We start from the raw sequence: 25,816 nt of genomic DNA on the forward strand, positions 1-25,816 counted from the left end.
TCAGTAGATGTAACATATTTAGATTCCCAAAATTGTTTGATAAAGTATCACAAGGTAGGCTATTTAATAAGACAACAGCCAATGGTGTTAGTCATCTGTATTGGCAATAGTACAAAAGCATCAATGGGCAATTGCCTAACTAATACAAGACTTACAGTTGGGATAAAGAGGATATTTTTAGGATGGCAACCTGTAACTAGTGGTGAGCAACAAGAATCAATGCTGAGGTCACAATTGTTTAAAATATGTATTAATGACTTTGATGACAAAAGTGAATGTACTTTCACCAAGTTTGTGAATGATACAAAAATAGATGGGAAGGCAATTGGTAAGGATGATACACAGAATTTGGAGAAGGATATAGACAGGGGAGAGGGCAAGAAATTGCCAGATGGAATAAAATATGGGAAATGCGAGGGCAAGTAATTTGGCAGTAAGAATAGAAGAACTGTGTAGTATTTATACAGAGAAAGCCTGCAGAAAGTTATATCATGGAGTATTTGAGAGTCCTCATACGTAATGCATTAAAAAAACCTAGCTATTTTAGCAGCTAATAGGGAAGGCAAATGGAATGCAAGCCTTTATTTCATTGTAATAGGACTTCACCTTCATAAGAATTTGGCTGTGATCACTTACGGACATGGTCAGATACATGTGTAACAGATAGATTGATGAAAACCGTCTTGTTGATTTCCTCGCCACCTGCCACAGACCCCATTTAGAAGCTGTGTCATTTCGGGGCTTGAGCAGATTCCCAGTGGGTGGTGCTGCTGAGCCATTCTTGGTGATGGCCATTGGAACCCTTACTTAGAGTACGCTTGGTACTGTTGTTGCCTCTCACAATTCTTCAACCAAGGGTCGTGGTACATAGTATTCAGCAGGAGGTTTCCTTGTTTATATTTGACCTGATGCCATGAAATTTCATGGAGTCCAAGATCAACATGAAGGACTTCCATGAATTCCTACTCCAATGAGGATGTTGTTACATCATTGCCGCCATCTCATTTTTACAGTTGGCCACTGTAAGGTTCTAGTGCAGAAGTAGAGATAAAGCTAATCGAATTCTGCCAACATGAGTGCAGAGGCACCTGGAATAATGAACTATGTCCGAGATTGCCTTCTCCTACCAGAGAAATGCAGCACTGAAGATCTGACTGACTTTGACTCTCAGGCCAGAACATGTATTCGAATAATGGTGGCTGAAGGTGTAGAAAAATGAAGAAACTGTTTCAAGTGAATAGCCTTTTACAGTATCAGAGCAAAATCAATCTTTATTATCAGAGACCAGCCTCAAACAGCATCACCTGCAGGCCTTGAGAAACCTACCTCCACCACTGAAGATGGGAAAAGATCATATTTTCTCCCTGATTGTGAGTCTGTTTACCTGAGAACAATACATATCAACAGATAATCGACAGATTTCAACAAAACCTGATGCACAGAAACATATGTTCCAAGGAAGAACAAGTTAGATTCTGACACAGGTGAGTATCTGAACCTGCCATATGAAAGGCTCCCAGGAGCTGATCATGTTGCTGGTAATATGTTAGGATGGACAGACCGAAAATGGAAAGATGGGAAAATTGGGCAATTTTCTGTTTGGTAAACTGTGGGCCTCGAGCGCTGTTCTGTTTAAGTTTTCTTCTTCCTGCACAGAGCCTTGGGAACCATTCATGGCCCTGGATTCCGGAAGCAGAAGTCATGCAGTGGTATGACGATTGATGTTCACAAAGTTTCCCACCTGCTGTGTGGCCACTCACATAAAAGAGAACATTTGTTTCAAATATTTGTAGTTTATACGAATGGCTTGCATAAAGGGACAGAATATATTGCTGATGATACAAAGATACACATGTAGTCAAGTTGTGAGAAGGGTACAAAGGGCATAATCTTCTCATTCTGAAGAAGAGACTGGATTCAAAATGTTAACTGTCTGCAGAGATGCTGCCAGACTTGTTGTGCTTTCTCTGTATTTGTATTAAAAGTCTGAGTGACGTGGGCTTTACCGAGATTTGTGGACGAATCAAACAAGAAGTTGTACATGGCTCATCTTGACATTGGGAGCATCTCGTTCCAAATTTCATGCTTTTTACAGGCAGCATGCTGAGATTCTCACTAGGCGGCACTGTTTACTAAATACCTTATTAATGGCTGAACTTGCCACACTGATATGCAGCTTTCTATCTTGCTAAATTTGCCAAAAAATCTCGGCATTGGGAAAAAAAGAGATGGAAACGAGACAGATGTAAGCCTTGTCACCACATGCTGTGAGCAACTCAATGGCTTTTTTTTCAGAAATGGAGATGGAGTCGATGATCTCCAGCACTGCTGTGAAATTTCTCTGGGTTCTGCTAGTTCCTGCATGTGAGAAGGAATTAGATATCCTGAGTGAATAAACGTCTGTGATGACTAAGAATGCTTTTGCATTGGTGTTAATGGGAAAATAGCATAGCCAACCTTAACTGGTCTGGTCTACATGTCTGACTTCAGGCTCATGGTAACATTATTCCCTCTTAACTACCCTCTGGGTAACTAGGGATGGGCAATAACTAAGGATATGGTGCAACATCCTTTGAATGAATTTTTAAAAATTGCAGATTGGAAATGTTCAGTTGGAAACTGAAGGGCTTACTTGAAGCTGAGAAAGCTTAGGCTCATTTGTGTGAATAATCAAGGTTGTCAAGTTCTCAAGACTGTGTACTGAAAGAAACAGTTAAGTCAAAACTTCAGATGTGACAGAGAAGGGAACTGTCTTTAGTTTTGAGTACTGTGAAGAGATGGTATTAGTATAAGCAGGATTTTTATTTTGCTGTATGTTTTACTTTTTTTTCCAAATTGCGGTACATGTCAATAGCTTGGTTTATCTCATCTCATTTTCGGTTCTTTTGTATTATACACTTCCGCTTTTTTGCCGAAACCAAACCTGCATCATTGCAAGCTTCTGTTTTTGTTAAAGACACTAAATTTAAAAGAGAAGATCTGTCAAGTGTTATGGACCAGGCCAGACCCCCTCAAAACATTTCAAGAAGGTAGCCCAGACCCTAACTTTGCTAGTTGTTTCAAGCAGGTGTAGAGTGGGTATTCCAGAGAGAATCAGCTGACCAAACCACTTAGTTTTAAACAAAACAGAATTTATTTACAAGGTTACTGAAAAAAACACCATCAACAGTTAGTAAGTTTGCAGATAACACCAAAATTGGAGGTATAGTGGTGCATGTATGGCATGAGCTGCCAGAGGAAGTGGTGGATGCTAGTACAATAAAAGGTATTTAAAAGGCATCTAGATGGGCATATGAATAGGAATGGTTTAGAGGGATATGGGCCAAGTGCTGGAAGGTGGGACTAGAATAGGTTAGTATATCAGGTCAGCATGGATGAGTTGGACTGAAGAGTCTGTTTCCATGCTGTACATCTCTCTGACTCTAAAACAGAATACTGAATAACTTATCCTAATCGAAAACCCAACAGATCATCCCAACTTAATGACACTGTTCCAAATACTTGCAACAATCCCATAAGCACCCCTTGGTACAAAAGGTAAAAACAAACACAGGTTCTTACAGGATAGAAGTCAGAGAGAGAGAACCAGCCTGGACCTGCTTCTTTGGGTCCAACAGCCTTTCACACTACGGCTTAAAAAAAGCTAAATCAGAGAAATGCTGGGAGAACTGGCCACTCCCTGTTCATTGTATCAGTTTTTTTTAACTTGAAAGCCATCTGCCTGAGGCAGTATCTGTTAGCTATAAACAAATTGACCTAAAACCCTTCAACCCACAGACTTTTTGGAGTCTGTGTCATTTATGACCTCTCTGGGAAAACAAAGCCAAGGACTGCATAACCTTGTTAAAGGAGCAACATCATCACACCTCCTCCTTAAGAAAATGTGAACCATCCATATTCAAAAATGGCTTCATTTTAAAAACACTCATTAGTACTCTAAACCAACCATATACATTACACTGACTACAAGTGTGCAGTCAGTATAATGTATATGTCTCAGAAATGTTACTGGTAACATAAATCACTGAGATGCTGTAATGCCAACACCAAGCTCAAATTCTCCTCAACCATCGAATACTTCCGCTGATGAATGTTTAACCTCCTGGAGAAATACCTGGTAGGTCTTTCTATCTTCTCATTGTCAAGAGCACAGCACCGACGCCCACATCACTTGCATTAATAGCCACCTTGAGTGGGTTTATTGTAACCAAGTGTTGCCCATACCAGGGCAGTGATTAATGCAGCTTTCAGGCTGTCTGACAGTCTGCTGACCACTGAAACCTTTTGCTTTTCTTTAGCATTTCAGTCAGTGGAGCAACCACACTGCAAAACGTTGATACAAATTTTCAATACAATCCACTCAATCCCAGGAACTGCTCTTTTTGTTGATGGTATGGGAAACTCCCCAATTAGCTTTGTCTTTAGATTCCGTGGAGTCATTTGCCCATTTCCAATAACATGGCCCAGGAAGGTGACTTGGGCTTTGGAAAATTCACTTTTAGCCAGGTTTATCACCAAGCCTGCCTTCTGAAGTCATTCGAACACGTCTGACAAATGTTGTAAATGTTCCTTCCACGTGCGACTAAAAATCACCAGGTCATCAATATATAGGACACAATTGGGTAGTCTGGCAATGACCTTATTGGTTAGTCTCTGAAATGTGGCTGGCACATTTTTCATGCCAAATGGCATGAATTTAAATTAATATATTCCATTCGGCATTAGGAAAGCTGATATTGCCTTTGCTCTTTCTGACAAAGGTACCTGCCAGTATCCTCTAAGCAAGTCCAACTTAGAAACATAAGTTGCTTGTCTCACCTTCTCAACAGTCTTCCAAACACGGGATCAGATATGCATTAGTCTTTGTAACTGCATTGACTTTGCAATAGTTCACACATAACCGCTGAGTACCATCAGGCTTTGGCACCATTACTATGGGTGCGTTCCAGTCACTGTAACTCACTTTGATTATGTCACTTTGGAGCATGCGTTCAATCTCCTTTTGAACCTGTGCCAACCTCCATGGGTTATGCCTATAAGGATTTTGCTTAATCGGAACAGCATCTCCTATATCTACATCATGCATAATTAGGTAGTACTTCCCAGCTTATTTCCACTTATCATCCCATAATAGTAATAACTCTTTCAGGTCATTTCGATTTTCCTCAGATGGTAACTCAATAATTTGTCCCAATTTTTGACAACTTCCTCATTGTCCAATTTAATTTGAGGAATAAAAAGTGAGGTCTGCAGATGCTGGAGATCAGAGGTGAAAATGTGCTGCTGGTTAAAGCGCAGCAGGTCAGGCAGCATCCAAGGAACAGGAAATTCGACATTTTGCCCGAAACGTCGAATTTCCTGTTCCTTGGATGCTGCCTGACCTGCTGCGCTTTAACCAGCAACACATTTTCAGCTCTTAATTTGAAGAATACCCATTTCAGAATTGTCTAAACTTGATTCTTCCTTCTGTGTTGTAATCATTAACACCTTCACCTCTTGCTTTCCTTCCTTAACAAAACACGTCTTGAACATATTCATATGACACACTGTGTGGGATTACTTTCTGTCTAGAGTCCCTATCAAGTTGTGACTCTAAGTAGTCCACCTCACTCAATTTCCTTTAGACTTGATAAGGTCCACTAAACCTTGCTTTTAAACATTACCTATCACTGGAAGTAACACTAATACCTTATCGCCGATAACAAAATTGCAAATTTTTGATTTCTTGTCTGCTTCCTGTTTCATTGTATGCTGTGATAGTTTTAAATGCTGACTAGCCAACTCCCCTGCTCTATTTAATCTTTTTCAAAAATTTGACACAGATTCCAAATGTGTGCTCTCTGAATTCTGACTTAACAATTTCTCTTAAACAATTTTAATAGTCCTCTCACTTCATGCCCAAAAACTAATTCAAATGGAGTGAATTTGGTTGATTCATTTGGTGAGTCTGCTCTGACACAAAAAGACAAACAGAATTCCCTTAACCCAATCATCTGGACAGTCTTAACTATAAACCCTCATGATCTTTAATGTCTGATGCCACCTTTCTACCACTCCCTGTGATTCTGGATGGTATGCAGAACATCCTTGAATAATTTGGAGATGAAGTTTGACCCTTGATCTGATTGTATCTCTGTGGATAATCCGTATCTAGTGAAAAATTTGAGCAATTCCTCTACAATCCTTTTAGCTGTGATATTGCGGAATGGAACGGCCTCTGAAAATCTAGTTGACACATCCATTGTAATTAACAATTACTGATTCCCACTTGTTGTTTGAGGTAGGGGACCTTCACAATCAATTAAGATTCTTGTAGAAGGTTCCTCAAATGCAGACGTAGGAATTAAAGGTGTGGGTTTTTTGCTGCCTGTGGTTTTCCAATTACCTGACATGTATGACATGTCTGGCAAAATGTAACTACATCCTTGTGCAGTCCAGGCCAGTAAAAATGCTTTTGTATTTTAGCTTGAACTTTTCTCACTCCTAAATAACTCCCTCGAGGGAGCTCATGCACCACTCGTAACACCTCCTTTCTATACCCCACTAGCAATATGATTTGATGAATTTATGCCTATTTCTCATCTGCTTGAATGTGTGATAGTCTCCATTTGCTCATTAAGACATTATTTTTAAGATAATAATATTCAGGGATACACTCAGATTTCTTTGTGTGTTTCTTTTGATACATTTGCTTTAAGTCTTCATCTTTCTGCTGTAACTCAGTTAATTTATTTGAGCTAAAGATGTCAACATTGTCATCTATCTGCTCCTGGTTTGTGTCAAGCATTTGATCAAACAGGGTCTCTGCTAATTCAAAACACTTCGTTTTAAACAAAACAGAACTTATTTACAAGGTTACTGACTCAAACACAAACAACAGAAAACAGAATACTGAATAACTTATCCTATCTGAAAACCCAACAGAGTATCCCAACTTAATGATGCTGCTCCAAATACTTGCAACAATCCCCATAAACATCCCATGGCACAAAAAGTAAAATCAAACACCGGTTCTTACAGGAAAGAAGTCGGAGAGTGTACCAGCCTGGACCTGCTTCTTTGGGTCCAGCAGCCTTTCTTTCACACTATGGCTAAAAGAAAATCAGAGAAAAGCTGAGCTGGGAGAACTGACCACTTCCCTTTCATTGTATACGTTTTATTTTAACTTGAAAGCCTTCTGCTTGAGGCAGTATCAGTGAGCTATAACCAAATTGGACCTAAAACCCTTCAACCCCAAGACGTTTCACAGTCTGTGTCATTTACAACCTCACTGAAAACAAACATCTAAGGACTGCATAACCTTGTTAAAGGAGCAGCTTCATCACAGAAGCCATATGTAAATCTGGGATTTAAGTTTTCTGGTTGTATTGTTAGCTTAGATCATAATAATTGGGAGCTCTTGTGGCATTTGAATTCATTGGATTTAAAAGAGAGCTGTGCTTTTACTTTTAAGATCCATGAAGAACCAGGAGGCTGAAGTATTAAGCGGCAGAAACGTTATTAAGTAGGTGTTTATTCGACAGGTAACAAGATTAGAAAGACCTGTTTGCCTACCCAAAATAGTATGTCATGTAACTGCTTCTTAAAGTGCTAGTCTACCATCTTTATACAAATACACAACAATTTTTAAAATAATAGGTATATGGAGGCTATGGATGTATGTTATGGTGAAGTTTACTGCAAAGAATTTGAAGATGACTTTGAATGTTGGTGAGTTTTCTCAAAGTGGAAAGTATAAACAGAGGAATATTTGAAATCCTAGACCAAAGCTTAATTGAGTCACAGAGGAATTGAAGGTAGAAGAGATTTCAGTGAGTCTCTCTCTCACTGCACCCCCCAGGTCATCTCCTCTGCACAGAAACTCTTCAGCCACGTTCTCAAACAGACTCGTTACCACAGCCACATCGCAATCTCCTTACTGACCTCTCCGCCCCCACCCCACTCCAGCCTATCACCCTCACCTTGACCTCCTTCCACCTATCCCACCTCCATCGCCCCTCCCCCAAGTCCCTCCTCCCTACCTTTTATCTTAGCCTGCTTGGCTACTCTCTCTCATTCCTGATGAAGGGCTTATGCTCGAAACGTCGAATTCCCTATTCCTGAGATGCTGCCTGGCCTGCTGTGCTTTAACCAGCAACACATTTTCAGCTGTGATCTCCAGCATCTGCAGACCTCATTTTTTACTCGAAGGTAGAAGAGACAGCAGGATCTGTAAGGAGGCGATGCTTCAAGAGATTATCCAACAATTAGAAGGACTGAAAGGAAATTGAGATATCATGGCTAGAATTATCCATAATATCGTCAGAAATGAAAAGTAAAAACTGGACTTAGAGAAATGAAAAGACTTGAGTTAAGAAAAAAAAAGCATGATATAAAGTGAGGAAAAAGAATAACAGAGGGAGATAGAACATTGAACATAGAACAATACAGCACAGAACAGGCCCTTTGGGAGCACATATACACACAAAAGGTGGTAGGTGTTTGGAACTCTTTTCCACCAATGGCACTTGATGCAGGATCAGTTATTAATTTAATATCTGAGGTTACTAACCTTTTGTAAAGCAAATGTATTAAGGGATATGGTCCAAAGGCAGGTAAATGGAGTTAGGCTACCAATCAGCTATGATCTCATTGAATGGTGGAACAGGCTTGAGGGGCGAAGTGGCCTACTCTCTTATCCTGTGTTCCTATTAAAAAGTCATGGAGTCATACAGCACGGAAACAGACCCTTTGGTCGGATTCACTCATTTTCTACAATTGACTGGTAATTCCTAGTTTACTATGGAGAATAAAGCCAAGGGCATTGAGGCATAACCAAATGCAGAGCCAGAGCTTTGGGCACAGTTTAATGGCAGGGATCTCAAAGCAGTTAGAGAATCTTGTTTTTAATTGTAATGTAGGTGCTGTAATGAACAACAGGAACGTCTTATCTCTGTTTTTTTCCAGTGGACATGGGCCTCTTTATTGATTAACATTGTTCTTACATCATCATGATTAGTTATTACTCAAGATATTTTGAAGTTAAAAGATTGTTGTCAATAACCACTGAACTGGTTGTGGGAGCTCTATGGGAAATGTTTGCCACTTACGGTATTCCAAATATTGTTGTTTCTGACAAAGGCCTACAGATTACCGATGAGATGTTCAGAGCATTTTCATGTGACAATTGGCTTTCAACATGTCACATGTTCTCCTGGATGCCCTCAGTCAAATGGAGAGGCTGAATGAATAGTTCAGACATCGAATAAATCTTCTGGGAGAAAGTCTAGGTTTTCTCACTGCTCTGGTTTTTTACTGCTCCACTCCCTTCTCCTTAGGGCTGTACCTCCAGAACTGTGATGGGGTTCAGATTAAAAACTCAACTCCTACACTGACAAGTAGCTTAGTTCTCAGAGACAATTCCAGGGCAATTCAGGTTGCTTCCCAGATGGAGCATCAATCCTGGAGTAAGCAGCTCAAGACTAGAATAAAAGTACTGTACCAAATATTGAGGACATTGGGACATTGGAGCATGGAAGACCAGTCTGGATAAAAGGCCTTCATTAGTGGGACGCTGTTAGAGACCAACTGCCTGGATAGAAGTGATCATACCTTTTAGACCCAGCCACTGTTAACTCATCTGAATGTCAGAGCCACTTAGTTAACATTCTGATTGCAGGGACTTCCTGCTCAACTGGAAAGAAAGGATTAGATGTCACCGGCAGTGTGCCATGAAGCACCAGCTGGATCTCTTTGTTTAAATGATCCATTCAGGGCATGCGTTCAGGCCATTAGAGTGATTGAATCTTTGACAAACTGGAAGAAAAGGCAAAATCACCAACTTTACCTGAAGTGTTTCTACAGCTGGTCATAAATTTGCCTGATCTTTCTATTGAAGCACGTGAATCAAGTCAAAGACTTGGGAAAGGTAAGATAGATAATAAATAATACAGCAAATATTGTAAAAGCACTGAAATCAAAGTAACTTAAAAACAAAATCAGAAATTGCTGGAAGAACTCAGCAGGTCTGGCAGCATCTGTGGAGAGAAGGCAGGGTTGATGTTTCAAGTCCAGGGCACCCTTCTTCTGAACTTCACTGGACTTGAAAAGTTAGTATTGCTTTCTCTTCACAGATGCTGCCAGGCCTGCTGAGTTTTTCTACCAATTTCTGATCTTGTTTTTGATTCCCAGCATTTGCAGTGATTTGGTTTTTGTTTGTTCAATGTAATTTATTTGAGCATCTCCATATATCTGGGGTAATATTTATGCATGGGAAAAAAGTGCTTAGGAGATGTGTTGTGTCAGAGCATCAGCACTCTGCAGTGATGTTTTAGAGCTGCATACTGCAGACCAGACCACAACATGGACATGAACACATGTAGAAGATAGATTAATCTCAATCAAGTAAGGTCAGAGACTGGTAAATCTATGATTGCCATGCACAGTAGTATTTAGTTTTAATGTGTATTAATGCTGTTACTTTGAAGTCTAAACCCAAAGGGAATTTTAATGTTGCCTGTCCTTGATCAATCTGTCTTAAATCCAAACTCATTGCTTGGCATCAAACCAAAAGTAAGCCAACCTCTTCATTCCAGGAATCAACGAAATGAACTCTTTCTGAATATTTTATTTGGAATTATACTCCTTAACCACAGCCAGCTCAAAATTCCATGTCTCTCACCCACCAAATAGCATTACGGATGTACATGCATGGACGGTGGGGCAAGAAGACAGCTCACCTCCAGTACCAAAAGCACTTAGGGATTGGGAAATAAATTCTTGTCTTTCCATTCATGTTCAGATCTCCAGAGAGAATAAAAACATTCAAAGGTTGTTAAATTGAAGGCGCTTCCCTGAGCTACTCCTACAGCAATATCGTCAGGCCTAAGATGGTTTACTCCACCAACTACAGAGTTTTTTAGGAAGGACATCTGAAGAACTTTCACTTTAATCTATTAACTGTAGTTCCTTTAGGAACCCTTACTGCTATTCTCAGTTGAACATTGCCATGATGTTGACAGCAGTTTCTCCCCTCTGTCTACAATGTTAAATCAGAAGCTTGGGACAAAAGGTTACCGCTTACATACTTGGGAACTAGCAAAGTGAACTGAGCAACTTTGCTTCGGTTGAATTAATTACACATTGAAACTGAGGCAAAATTGTAGCAGGATATTATCCAACTTTACAACACTGTCCTAGTTTGAACCCCAATTACAAAGAGAAATTTCTGTTTCTTTTTGTGAGAACATATTCAGTGGCACAACATTTTCTGCATTTTACTTTAAAAGTTGCTGTGACATCTTTGTTATGTTTCATTATTCATTTAATTTGCCATTAATATAGTGAGAAGATGAATGTTCTCAAGTCAACATTGTGATTGGGAAAGTGGGTCAATGACAATGACGTGAACTTCTTGACTACTGAGGGAATCATTTATTGGATTCCTATATATATGAGTCTGTGAAGCCTAAACAATCATTACAGTTTTATTAACTGTCTTGGCCAGAAGGCACAGGGAGAAATTCCAAGGAAAAATATATTGTCTTCTTTACTTCTGTTCCTTTTAAAAATTGACAACCTTGCTGCAGTTATAAAACGGCTGAAGCTGATCACATGATCATATTTCCAGAAGCTTCTAAACCCCTGCACTGTATTAACTTTACAGTTGAAACTGACACAATGGGCTAGGAGACATGACATCTGCCTCCAGCCAACTCTGAACAAAGGGAAATCTCAAAACCCACTCTGTAAACATGGGTACTAATGCTTTTCCAGTTACCTCACAGTGGAAACTGCTGATGGGGATCAGAAAACTATAGCTTAATGACCTGTTAATGAACCCACTGAACAGGGTCCACAGCATCTGAAATGCTTGTCTTCATCATATGACTGAAATCTGAGCTTGTGAAATGCCTAAGTATACAATTCTGGGATTGGGCTCTTGTGGTACAATGTTTGTGTCCTTACCTTTGATCCAGGAGATATGGGTTCAATTCCCAGCCAATTCTGTATCTGGACAGACAGATAAGTTTCCCTGTATCTCCTTCCTCCTTACTTTCTGAATGATCTTACCATGGGGAATCTTATCAAATGCCTTGCTAAAATCTATATACACCACATCCACTGCTCTACCTTCATCAATGTGTTTTGTCACATCCTCAAAGAATTCAATAAGGCTTGTGAGTCCTGATCTGCCCCTCACAAAGTCAAGCTGACTATCTTAATCAGTTCAATATCACACAACACCAGGTTATAGTCCAACAGGTTTATTTGGAAGTACTAGTTTTTGGAGTGCTGCTCCTTCATCCAAAAGCTAGTACTTCCAAATAAACTTGTTGGACCATAACCTGGTGTTGTGTGGTTTTTAACTTTGTCCACCTCAGTCCAACACCTCCACATCATATCTCTAATCAAGTACACATTTCCAAATACTCATAAATCCTGTCTCTCAGAATCCTCTCCAATAATTTGCCCACCACTGACGTAAGACTGACTGGTCTATAGTTCCCAGGGTTATCCCTATTCCTTTTTCTCAACAAGGAAATAACATTTGCCACCCTTCAATCATCTGGCAGTACTCCAGTGGACAGTGAGGATGCAAAGATCATCGTCAAAGGCACAGCAATCTGTTCCCTCACTTCCTGTAGAAACCTTGGGTATATCCAGTCTGGCCCATGGGACTTACCGATCCTCATGTTTTTGAAAATTTCCAGCACATCCTCCTTCTTAACATCAACCTGTTTGAGCATATCAGCCTGTTTCATGCTGTCCTCACAAACATCAAGGTCCCTTTCACTAGTGAATACATTAAGGACCTCCCCTACTTCCTCTGACTCCAGCCGCAAGCTCCCTCCATTATCCTTGATAGGTCCTATCCTCACTTTGGCCATCCTCTTGTTCCTAAGTGTAGAATGTCTTGGGATTTTCCTTGATCCTACCCACCAAGGCTTTCTCTTGCCCCCTTCTAGCTCTTCTAAGTCCATTTTTCAGTTCCTTCCTGGCTACCTGATAACCCTCTACAGCCTTGTCTGATCCTTGCTTCCTAAACCTTCAGTAAGCTTCCTTCTTCCTGTTGACTAGATATCCCACATCTCTTGTCAACCAAAAGAGAAAATGCTGAAAAATCTCAGCAGGTCTGGCAGCATCTGTAAGGAGAGAAAAGAGCTGACATTTCGAGTTTAACTGACCCTTTGTCAAAGCTAAAAAAAGGGAGAAATAGGGAGGTATTTATATTACTGAGAGAAGGTGAGTCATGGCTCCAGAAGCAAAAGTAGCAATAAAGAGATGATAATGACAGTGCATAGAGAGATTATAGGGAGATTAAGAGCTGTGAATGACCAAGGCTGAAGCCAATGTTATGTGACAAAATATGTGGGGGATGGGGGGAATGGATGAAGTAGAGGCAACCAAGGTTCCTTTACCCTACCATTCCTTCCTTGCCTCAGTGGGACAAACCTATCCAGTACTTGTGGCAAATGCTCCCTAAACAACCTCCACATTCCTGTTGTGCATTTCTCTTGGAATATCTGTTCCCAATTTATGCTCCACAGCTCTTACCAAATGACATTGCAATTCCCCTTCCTCAATTAAAAATTTTCCTACACCGTCTGCTCCTATCCCTCTCCATGACTATAGTAAAGGTCCGGGAGTTGTGAAACTATCTCCAAAATATTCTCCAATGGAGAGATCTGACATCTGACCTGATTTGTTGCCAAGCACCAAATCCAATATGGCATCCCCTCTTGTCGGACTGTCTACATATTGAGTCAGGAATCCTTCCTGGACTCACCTGACAAAGTCTGATCCATCCAAACTATTAGCACTAAGGCTATGTTTATTTATGTTTACTTATTTAATATGTTTACTTATTTAATAATCTGGGCACATGTCTTCATGTAAGCAACTTGGATGGTTTACAGAAGCACCTATCATCAATGGCAATTATTATTTTAAAACTGACTCACTTTGTAGCTGCACATATAGAGTGGGAGGTCTGCCAGATAATCCTTATTGAGTACTCAGACCAACAGACATCATAGCATGGCATTGCCTGTTTATAGTCCATGGTAAAAATTAACATGTCAATTGCTTTTTGGCTATGCGGTATTTTGAAAAAAAAGGATTTATTAATAAACATGCTTTAAATATAAATATTACTATTAAACTCTATCCATCCTTCTGATGTTATTCTGTGTATAAATGGTCAAAATAATCTTAAACCCTATTAATATAAGACGCCATGAAGAGTGGTAGATACAAACTTTAGGAACAGTCCAGCCTAATCGGTCTCCCAAGTTGTTTGAAAAAGCAATGTTCCTCAAGAAGTATAGAAATCTGCACATCTTTGAGATGCTAAAATTCCATGGCTGTACCATTCTGGTGACTGGGCTAGGATTGATTACTGGGAAGTTACAACTGCTGGCAGTGCTTGACATCCTTGGATTTGAATCACCCTTGTAACAGCAGGTGACATGTCACATCCCAAGTGCTGACCAGATGGTAGCAGCCACTTGTTGCTGCCATCTGTCACATTTCTGTCCAGGTAGACTATTAATATTTATGAGGCTCCAGGCTGAATTTTGGGGTGGCCTTGTGCTCCTAATGTACGTGTGTTTTTTTTAATAACTCGATTGTATAAACTAGAGATCATTCTTTCCAGCTTCATGTGTTTGAAAGTCTCCCTTGTATTTCAGCAAACACAACTGGGCACAGGATCTGTGCTGATCGGTGCACTGCATAGTTTTAATTTTTCCCTTAAAGAAGATGAGCATTGTTAGCAAGGCCAGTATTTATAGTTACCAGTGAGATGATGGTGCTGTGCTGTCTTCTTGAACTGGAGAGTTCCATATGGTGATGGTGCATGAAGTAATGGTAATATGGTTCCAAGTCAGGATTCTGTGTGTAACGTAAAGGGGAAACATATGGAATAGGAATATAAGTCAGCCCTTTAGGCCCTCTTGCTGCTCCACCATTTATTAATATCATGGCTGATCTGTTTGTGTTTCAAATTCCACTTTTGTGGGCGGCATGGTGGCACAGTGGTTAGCACTGCTACCTCACAGCGCCAGAGACTTGGGTTCAATTCCCGCCTCAGGTGACTGACTGTGTGGAGTTTGCACATTCTCCCAGTGTCTGCATGGGTTTCCTCCAGGTGCTCCAGTTTCCTCCCACTGTCCAAAAATGTGGAGGTTAGGTGAATTGGCCATGCTAAATTGCCCGTCTTGTTAGGTGAAGGCGTAAATGTAGGGGAATGGGTCTGGGTGGGTTGCACTTCGGCGGGTCGGTGTGGACTTGTTGGGCCGAAGGGCGTGTTTCCACAGTGAAAGTAATCTAATTTCCATCTATGTTAACCTTTGATTCTCCTGCCAAACAAAAATCTATCTACCTCTGCCTTAAGAAAATTCAATGAACTCACCTCCACTGCCTTCTGAAGTAGAGTTCCAAAGTTGCACAACCCTCTGAGGAAAATATTTTTTCTCATTTCTGTCCTGAAAAGATGACCCAAAATTTAAAACAGTGGCCCCTAGTTCTAGTCTCACCTGCAAGTGGAAACATCCTCTTCACATCTATTTTATCAAGATTGTTCAGGAGCTTCTACATTTCAATCAAGTCACAACTCACTCTTCAAAACTCCAATAGCAACAAGCTCAGACTGTCCAATCTGGTGTCATAGGCAATTTGCCCCTTTCCAGATATCAGTCAAGTGAGCTTCTTCTAAACTACCTCAAACATATTTACATCCATCCTTAAATAAGAAGACCAAAATTGCACACAGCACTTGAGACGCAGCCCTGTGTAACTGAAGCATAACATCCTTACATTTATGTTTAATTCCTCTCAGAATAATCAATAGCATCCTGTTAGCCTTTAGATTGCACGTTGTGAAAGTGCTGCTCCTTTAACAAGGTTATATTGTCCTTTTTTTCACAGATGTCATAAACAGCACAGTCTCTGAAAAGACTAAGTTGAAAGGTTCTAGGGCCAATTTAAATTTAGATAACAGATACTGCCTCAGGTAGAAAGCTTTCAAATAAAAAAAAAGTCACTGGTACAATGAAAGGGGAGTGGCCAGTTCTCCCAGCTCAGCTTTTCTCTGGTTTGGTTTGGTTTTTAGCAGGGAGAAAGTGAGGACTGCAGATGATGGAAATCAGAGTCAAAAAGCATGGTGCTGGAAAAGCACAGCCAGTCAGGCAGCACCTGAGAAGGAGAAGAGTTGATGTTTCGAACATAAGCTCTTGATTAGGAATGTTTTGAAGCTGCTGGACCCAAAGAAGCAGGTGCATGCTGGTATTCTCTCTCTGAGATCACTCCTGTAAAACCTTATGTTTGATTTTACCTTTTGTGCCAAGGGGTGTTTATGGGGATTGATGCCAAGTATTTGGAACAGCATCATTAAGTTGGTATAATCTGTTGGGTTTTCGGATAGGTTACGTTATTCAGTATTCAGTTCTTCTTTGTGTTTCATTCAGTAATCTTGTAAATAAATTCTGTCATGTTTAAGTGGTTTCAGCAGCTACATCCCTCCTGGAATATTCACTGTACACCTGCTTAAAACAATGAGCAAAATTAGAGTCCAGGCTACTTTCTTGAAATGTTTTGAGGGGGTCTGGCCTGGTCCATAACAATGTTGTACCTGAATGCTGAGATTTTGTGAATCATGCACTGGACTATCTAGATCACTCGGTACCTCACAATTCCACATTCCGCTTACATATAAATGTATTTTTAAAATTTTTCCTGTTAAGGTGGACAACTTCAGATTTTCTTATAAGTAAAAAATGAGGTCTGCAGATGCTGGAGATCACAGCTGCAAATGTGTTGCTGGTCAAAGCACAGCAGGCCAGGCAGCATCTCAGGAATAGAGAATTCGACGTTTCGAGCATAAGCCCTTCATCAGGAATAAGAGAGAGTAGCCAAGCAGGCTAAGATAAAAGGTAGGGAGGAGGGACTAGGGGGAGGGGCGATGGAGGTGGGATAGGTGGAAGGAGGTCAAGGTGAGGGTGATAGGCCGGAGTGGGGTGGGGGCGGAGAGGTCAGGAAGAGGATTGCAGGTTAGGAGGGCGGTGCTGAGTTGAGGGAACCGACTGAGACAAGGTGGGGGGAGGGGAAATGAGGAAATTGGAGAAATCTGAATTCATACCTTGTGCTTGGAGGGTTCCCAGGCGAAAGATGAGGCGCTCCTCCTCCAGCCGTCATGTTGTTATGTTCTGCCGGTGGAGGAGTCCAAGGACCTGCATGTCCTCGGTGGAGTGGGAGGGAGAGTTAAAGTGTTGAGCCACGGGGTGATTGGGTTGGTTGGTTCGGGCGGCCCGGAGGTGTTCTCTGAAGCGTTCCGCAAGTAAGCGGCCTGTCTCACCAATATAGAGGAGGCCACATTGGGTGCAGCGGATGCAATAGATGATGTGTGTGGAGGTACAGGTGAACTTGTGGCGGATATGGAAGGATCCCTTGGGGCCTTGGAGGGAAGTGAGTGTGGAGGTGTGGGCGCAAGTTTTACATTTCCTGCGGTTGCAGGGGAAGGTGCCGGGGGTGGAGGTTGGGTTGGTGGGGGGTGTGGATCTGACGAGGGAGTCACGAAGGGAGTGGTCCTTGCGGAACGCTGATAGGGGAGGGGAGGGAAATATATCCTTGGTGGTGGGGTCCGTTTGGAGGTGGCGGAAATGGCGGCGGATGATACGTTGTATGCGGAGGTTGGTGGGGTGGTAGGTGAGAACCAGTGGGGTTCTGTCTTGGTGGCGGTTGGAGGAGAGGGGCTCAAACGCGGAGGAGCGGGAAGTGGAGGAGATGCGGTGGAGGACATCGTCGATCACTTCTGGGGGGAATCTGCGGTCCTTGAAGAAGGAGGCCAACTGGGCTGTGCGGTGTTGGAATTGGTCCTCCTGGGAGCAGATGCGGCGGAGACGAAGGAATTGGGAATATGGGATGGCGTTTTTACAGGGGGCAGGGTGGGAGGAGGTGTAGTCCAGGTAGCTGTGGGAGTCAGTCGGTTTATAATAGATGTCTGTGTTGAGTCGGTCGCCCGAGATAGAGATGGAAAGGTCTAGGAAGGGGAGGGAGGAGTCTGAGACAGTCCAGGTGAATTTCAGGTCGGGATGGAAGGTGTTAGTAAAGTTGATGAACTGTTCAACCTCCTCGTGGGAGCACGAGGCAGCGCCGATACAGTCATCGATGTAGTGGAGGAAAAGATGGGGGGTGGTGCCAGTGTAGTTGCGGAAGATGGACTGTTCCACATATCCTACGAAGAGGCAGGCATAGCTGGGGCCCATGCGGGTGCCCATGGCAACTCCTTTAGTTTGGAGGAAGTGGGAGGATTGAAAAGAGAAGTTATTCAGGGTGAGGACCAGTTCAGTCAGTCGAAGGAGGGTGTCAGTGGAAGGGTACTGGTTGGTGCGGCGGGAAAGGAAGAAGTGGAGGGCTTTGAGTCCTTCGTGATGGGGGATGGAGGTGTACAGGGACTGGATGTCCATAGTGAAAATAAGGTGTTGGGGACCGGGGAAGCGAAAATCCTGGAGGAGGTGGAGGGCGTGGGTGGTGTCCCGAACGTAGGTGGGGAGTTCTTGGACTAAAGGGGACAGGACCGTGTCGAGGTATTGGGAGATGAGTTCGGTGGGGCAGGAGCAGGCTGAGACAATGGGTAGGCCGGGGCAGGCAGGTTTGTGGATTTTGGGCAGGAGGTAGAAACGGGCGGTGCGGGGTTGTGGGACTATGAGGTTGGAGGCGGTGGATGGGAGATCCCCTGAGGTGATGAGGTCCTGGATGGTCTGGGATATGATGGTTTGGTGGTGGGAGGTGGGGTCGTGGTCAAGGGGGCGATAAGAGGAGGCGTCCGTGAGCTGGCGTTTGGCTTCAGCGGTATACAGGTCAGTGCGCCAAACTACCACCGCGCCTCCCTTGTCTGCGGGTTTGATGGTGAGGTTGGGATTGGAGCGGAGGGAGTGGAGGGCTGCACGTTCTGAGGGTGAGAGGTTGGAGTGGGTGAGAGGGGTGGACAGGTTGAGTCGGTTAATGTCACGGCGGCAGTTGGCTATAAAGAGGTCGAGGGCGGGTAGGAGGCCAGCACGGGGTGTCCAGGTGGATGGGGTGCGCTGGAGGCGGGAGAAGGGGGCGTCAGAGGGTGGGCGGGAGTCTTGGTTGTGAAAGTAGGCACGGAGGCGAAGGCGGCGGAAGAATTGTTCAATATCTCGCCGCGTGTTGAACTCATTAATCCGAGGGCGTAGGGGAATGAAGGTGAGGCCTCTGCTGAGGACTGATCTTTCATCCTCAGAGAGGGGGAGATCTGGAGGGATGGTGAAAATCCGGCAAGGCTGGGAGCTAGGACCTGGTGTGGGACTGGAGCTGGGGCTGGGGGCGGGGTTAGGGGCGGGGACAGAGATCGAAGTAGGGGCGGAGTTAGACGTGGTGACGTTGATCGAAGTAGGGTTTCTTACTTAATTCTCCATTTGTCACTCACTCTAACTATCTGTCTGAAAAATTCTCTTAATGACTTCTTCACAATAAGCTTTCTCACTTATCTTATATTACCTGTAAATTTAGTTAATTAGCTGCCCTCATCAAAATAATTTATGTAGATTTGGAACAATTGAGACCCCTGTGGGACATCCATTCTTTGCCAACCAGTGGAAGTGTGAGGGAATTTGGGATCTCTCCTATTTCTGCCAGCCAGCCAATCTTCAAGCACGTTTATGTAAGACACTCTAAATCATAAGCTTTTATTTTTTGCAGAACTTTTGATGCCACACCTTATTGAACATCTTCTGGAAATCATGTACAGTATGTTTGATGCACTGCTACGTCTTCAAAGATGTCCAATAAATTAGTTAAAAATGAATTCACTTTCACAAAAGCATGTTGACTTCCCGATGAGGTTGCATTTTTCCATGTTTGCTGGTTAAACCAATTCTAATACTTTCCCCATAACAGATGTCAAGCTAACTGGGCTATTGTCTTCTTCTTTTTTGCCTCCTTCCCCACTTGAATTCGAGGAATTATATTTTCCAGTCTGATGGAATTGTTTTGGAATCTAGGGAATTTTGTAAACTTGACACCAATGCGTCTACTACTTTTTAACTATATATTTTAAGATCCTAGAATAGTTCATCTGGATCTGCAGAATTCTCATCCCAAAGCTCATCCCATTGTTTGCTTAGTACTGCTTCCCTAGTGATTGCAATTTCACTAAATTCCTCTCTCACAAATAGCTTAATTGAATTATAGCCATTAGTCCAGTGCTTTTGTATTCTCTATAGTGAAGGTGGAAGCAAATTATTTGTTAATTCCATCCTCCACTTCCTTATTATGTCTTACTAACTCTCCATTCTCATTCTCTATCAGACCAACAGTCAGTCACTTTGTTAACACTTTTCCTTGGAGATGGCAGTGTCCCTATCTGCTTTGTGTCATTGTCCTTCTAGGTGGTAGATGCCACAGGTGTAGGGCTTCATCTGATTTACATTCTGCTATTCTGGTAATGTGGTTTCTGGTCTGCACAGTCAAAGTAGCAGAATGGCAGAGACAGTCAGGTGCTCGAGGCAGTCCAGAAGAGACGCATACGGTTGAGGTCCAATACCAATATTCGAAGCTGGGAGAAAAGAAAGAAAAGACATAGATTTTTCAGGTCAGAAACTTGATGTTTGGTGTAATAGAGGTTAAGTTGGGAACAGGAAAGGTAAATCAAACTATTATTTTAAAATAAGTTGAGTATTGGATGAACAAAGAGAGGTGCTAATGAGCTATTGGTGGGATAAATCTCAGGATTTTTTTTAATGAATAGAATTTCAATTAGAGTAATATATTAGAGGAGAACATCAGAGATGCATTTACAAAACAATTGTAAGCTGTAAAAATGAGTTAGAGATCTTTTGAATGGATACATTTGAAAAACTAAATTGCTTTCCCACTGGAAACTACTTTATGAGGGATGGAGTGTAAACTGGAGGAACTAACCATACATGCAAATAGACGCAGCAATTATTTCCATCTATCGTCAATCAAGCATTTGTTTTCATGTTAAGCAAAACATGACTGAAAAACATTTCTTAACAAAATATTGCTTTGTTCATTCCTCTCTTATTTATCATTTTTATGCAGTTCATTGCCTTATACATGAAATATTTAATAGAGTGGAACAACTTAATTAATCATTTCCCAGAGATATTGATATCATCACTTCATTGCATTATCGTAGCAATAAAAATCTACCCCAACATTAATGTCATTCAAAAATTACAGGGAATTTGTCTAATGAATATAACACACAACACTGCAAAAATTGAAAAGCAATTTAATTCATCAAGGTTAATCAAAACAATGCAATCATTGACAAAACTTTGTCAATAAACAGAGAGAGGGGGAGAAGAGCTGCTGTGTTTGCTATATTTAAGGTCCAGTAAAAGGAAACTCATTTATCAGAATAAAATAGATTTGCGTTCAGAGTTACAGAAATAAATATTCAAAAATTTAAGGGAGAATCCTGTGTTTAAGTTCAAGACCAAGTTAAGGTAAAGTTCTTTCTGGCTCTGCCTTTTGTAAGTTAATTTTGCATTTAATTGAATCGATTGAATCAGAGAATGGCTACAGCACAGAAAGAAGCCATATGACCCATTATGTCCATGCTAGCTCACCACATTGGCAACTCCCTCAGTCTTTATATTGTTGCCTTGTGAACATTTTATCCCACAGTTAATTTCTTTCAAGTAAGTGGAAGTGTAAGGGAATTTGGGATCCTAATTTTAACTTACTTAAAAGAAACGGCAGCAATGATCCAATAGCAGGACTTGGGGGAAGATTCTCTTTTAGTTTTGCCCAAAATGTTTTTACCCCTTATTCTGGGCTAACATTTCAGTGTAATACTGATGGAGTGCTGTATTACTGGATGTATCACCTTTCGGCTGAGACTCATTAGAATTGAGAACAATGAGAAAAATGCGAGGGAATCTTATTGAAATATATAATGTTATGAAGGGAATAGATAGGATGGAAGCAGTTGGTTTTTTTTTCCCACTAGTGAGTGAAACTAGAACTAAATGACATAGCCTCAAAGTAAGTGTGAGCAAATTTAGGACTGAGTTGAGGAAGAACTTCTTCACCCAATGGGTATGAATCTGTGGAATTCCTTGCCCAGTGAAGCAGTTGAGACTACCTCTTAGAATGTTTTTGAGGCAAAGAAAGATAGATAGTTAAACAGTAAAGGGATTAAGAGTAATGATGAATAGGTGGGCTTGTGAAGCTGTGTCCTCAAAAAGATCAGCCATGACATTATTGAATGGCAGAGCAGAATCGATGAGCAAGATGGCTCTTTGCTGTCTCCATAGAACCGTAGAAACATTACAACACAAAATGAGGCCATTCAGTCCATCATGTCTGCACTGGTTGTATAAACTAGCTAATTCTAATCCCACTTTCCAACAGCTGTTTCATAGCCTTGCAGGTTACAGGGCTTTACATGCAGATCCAGATCATTTTTAAATGAGGTGAGGGTTTCTGCCTGAACCACCAGACTATGAAGCAAGTTCAGATTATTAGAGAAAGTCAGCTGGAAATATAAAATCATTAAGAATTTCTGCAAGTATTTGAATAAGCAAATAGTAACCAAAAATAGTGTTGGTTTTTTTTGAATTGATTATAATTAAAGAAACAGCAGAAGTCATTTTGTGTCCATCTTTACAGTAGAAAATTACTCAAAGCCAATTGAATATTAGGAGTTGATACAAAGAGGGGAACTGCAAACAAACACCATCATCAGGAATGAAGCGCTCGAAAAACTACTGGGCCTAAAGCCTGACACATCCTCATGACCAGTGGCCTCAATCCTTGGGTCTTCAGAGAAGTGTGACACAGATAGAAAGATTTTTGGTTCCAAAATTTCTTAGATTCTGGAAGGGTCCGAACAGATCGGAAAATACAAAATATATCATCTTTATTCAAAAAAGAAGGGAGGCAGAAAACAGAAGAGTATAGGACAATTATTCCTATCTCTACCATAGAGAAAGTTCTAGAATCTATTATTTAAGGAGGTTCTAACAGGATACTTGGAAAATCACAATGTGGTCAGGCAGAACCAATAAGTCTGTAAAAAATGAATTCACTTTAATCGAATTATTAGACTCTTTGATAAAGTAACATTCATGGTAGCTGAGGGGAACTGGTAAATGTGGTGTACTTGGAGTTTCAAATGCCATTTGATGAGGTGTCATGTCAAAGGTTGCTATTGCAAGATAAGAGTAAATGGTATAGGGGGTAACTTATTAGCATGGATAAATAGTTTATTAACCAGCAGGAAGTAGAGAAGGGATAAATAGTTACTTTTGCATTCACAAACTGCAAGTACTGGAGTGTCACAGAGACCAGTACTGGGGCCTGAACCTTTTTCAATCAATATAAATGATTTAGATGAGGGGACTGAAGATACGGTAGCTAAATCTGTTGACAACATTCAAGCAGATAGGAAAGGAAGTTGACAAGAATAGAGAGATTGTAATATAAAGATGAAGAGAGTGGGTAAAAGTTAGGTAGATGAAGTAGAATGTGAACTTGCCCATTTTGGTAGAAAGAATAGACCAGGAGTAAACAATTTAAACAGAGAGAGAAATAGGAGTACTTGATAATAGAGAAGGATCTGTTTGTTCCAGTATATGAATCACATCAAATTAATATGCAGGTGATTAAGAAGGCAAATGGAATGTTGCCATTTACAGCAGGAGAAATTGAATACAAAAGTAGTGCAATTTTCCTGCAGCTGTACAGGGTGTTCGTGAGACTAATACTGGAGTACTGTGCACTGCTTTACTCCCTTTATTTGAAGAGCATATAATTACTGTTGAAACAGTTCTGGGCAAGATCTCTTGACTTATGAAGGTCTTATCTTATGAAAAAAGCTAAACAAATTACACCTGTATCTTGGAGTGTGGATGGATAAGATGTGATCTTATTGAAACATATAATGTTGAGGGGCTTGCCTCGTATAGCTATTAGGAGGATGTTTCTTATTATGATGGATATTATTTAAGAATAAGAGGTCTCCTTTTTAAGATGGAGGTGAGCAGGATTCGTTTCTTAGAAGGCGGTTACAGGTTGCAATTATTTACACCTTTGTTTTCAAATTTACACAAGGCTGGGTTCAATGAAATTTTTAGCCAAAGATGTCAAGTGTTGTATGGTGCAGGCAGGAAAACGGAGCTGAGACTATAACCAGATCTGCTCAATCTTACTGAGTGGTGGAGCAAACTCAAAGACCAAAGGGCCTACCCTCCTGCTCCTGAGTCCAATGTTCCTAAGCTGTTATTTCAAAGACGCCAATAGCATGCTTTACTGCACAAAATAAAATTATTTGGCTAACTCAGCTTTTACCCATCTCCCAATTCCTCAATGTTTTCTTTCCTTACCCTCATACCCACTCGTTCAGTGATATTTTCTCAGGTGTAAGGCAGTCCTCTTAACTAAGTGACCATGGAGTGTGTGTAAATCAAAACAGAAATATAGGCAGGCTGCATGAACATGGAGGCCAGGACAAGCCTTATTCAGCACTGACTATAAGTAACAGACCTCACAATTGATTACACTCCTGGCAGTGGATTGGAACATTTAATTGTTTTCCAAGCTATTGTATAAATTCTAAATGCCAGTAACATGTTTCTATCTCCTGCATTCAGTGTTGTGAAATATGGCATATCACAAAATCCCACTGTCCAATAGTCCTCTACTAAAATGAGCTGGGCTATTTTTTGTGAGTGAACCTGTGATCTGGAACTAAAGTAGATATAGACAAAGATTTTATTTGAATATCTTTTCAAATTATGAAATTTTAAAATAGAACTATCCTCAAAAGTAAATGGTTTCAGCATATTGTTAAACTGAACACAATAGGAGAATGAAAGGGACTCAACGAACTTAATGAATCTCATTTAATATCTTCGTATTAAATGCAATCAATACCAAAGAACTAGAAACAGATTTTTAATGGCTTTTCTTCACCAATATATTTCAACACTTTCCAACCCACAATCTATAGTTGATTCTGACTTGAAATAGAGATCCAGTGAGGTCTGATCATTGATTAATTTAGTTTGACTTTATTGTCTCCGTTGTATTCTTGAATAAATTTACTACAATCTGTTAAAGGTTGTTGACAAATCCTTTAGGTCCAGAAAGGTTTTGGTTTGGTTTTAGGGTTTATAATTGAATGTTGATTCAATTCCAAATTCAGATCAATATTGCTGCTCATTAAGATGAGAAATGGGATGGAGTATAATTACATGTCTGAACAGTAGTTTACTGAAAAGCACTTTGTCTTGGCTGCACTATATCAGAAACAAACATATACTGTGGACAGTACAACAACCTTCAATAGATAATTTCAGGGATCCAAATCATAGAATAACAAGAGATTGTTCATGACAATATAGTTTGATATTTAGTTTGATATGATTAAAGTAGTAATTGGCAAATAATAAGCATTCATGATCATCAAAATAATCATGAGAGATTAGATTATGGGCTTTTTCTTGAAACAATGACTGCTTTTCAAAAATCAGGCAGGGCTGGTTCAATATTTTTATTCTAAAAGTAAAATATATTTGATAAACGACGTGATCTACAATGAGTAGTCCAGCCTAAGGGTAGTCTACTGCAGCTGATTTTCGTTACTGACAGTACTTTCAAAAAGAGTTGAGTGTGTGAATATTTTCCCAAATTAGTTGTGAACTAACTGAAATGTTTTTGAAATTTCCAACTTTGGTTGCATTGTTTTCGAGATGAGATATCAATCTTTTTCCTCTCAGATTTTAATTCTTGCAATGTCATTGTAGTAAATGGATGTTTGGGTGTGTCATAGAATCATAGA

Source organism: Hemiscyllium ocellatum, chromosome 1 (genome assembly GCF_020745735.1).
Source record: "Hemiscyllium ocellatum isolate sHemOce1 chromosome 1, sHemOce1.pat.X.cur, whole genome shotgun sequence".
NCBI lineage: Eukaryota > Metazoa > Chordata > Chondrichthyes > Orectolobiformes > Hemiscylliidae > Hemiscyllium > Hemiscyllium ocellatum.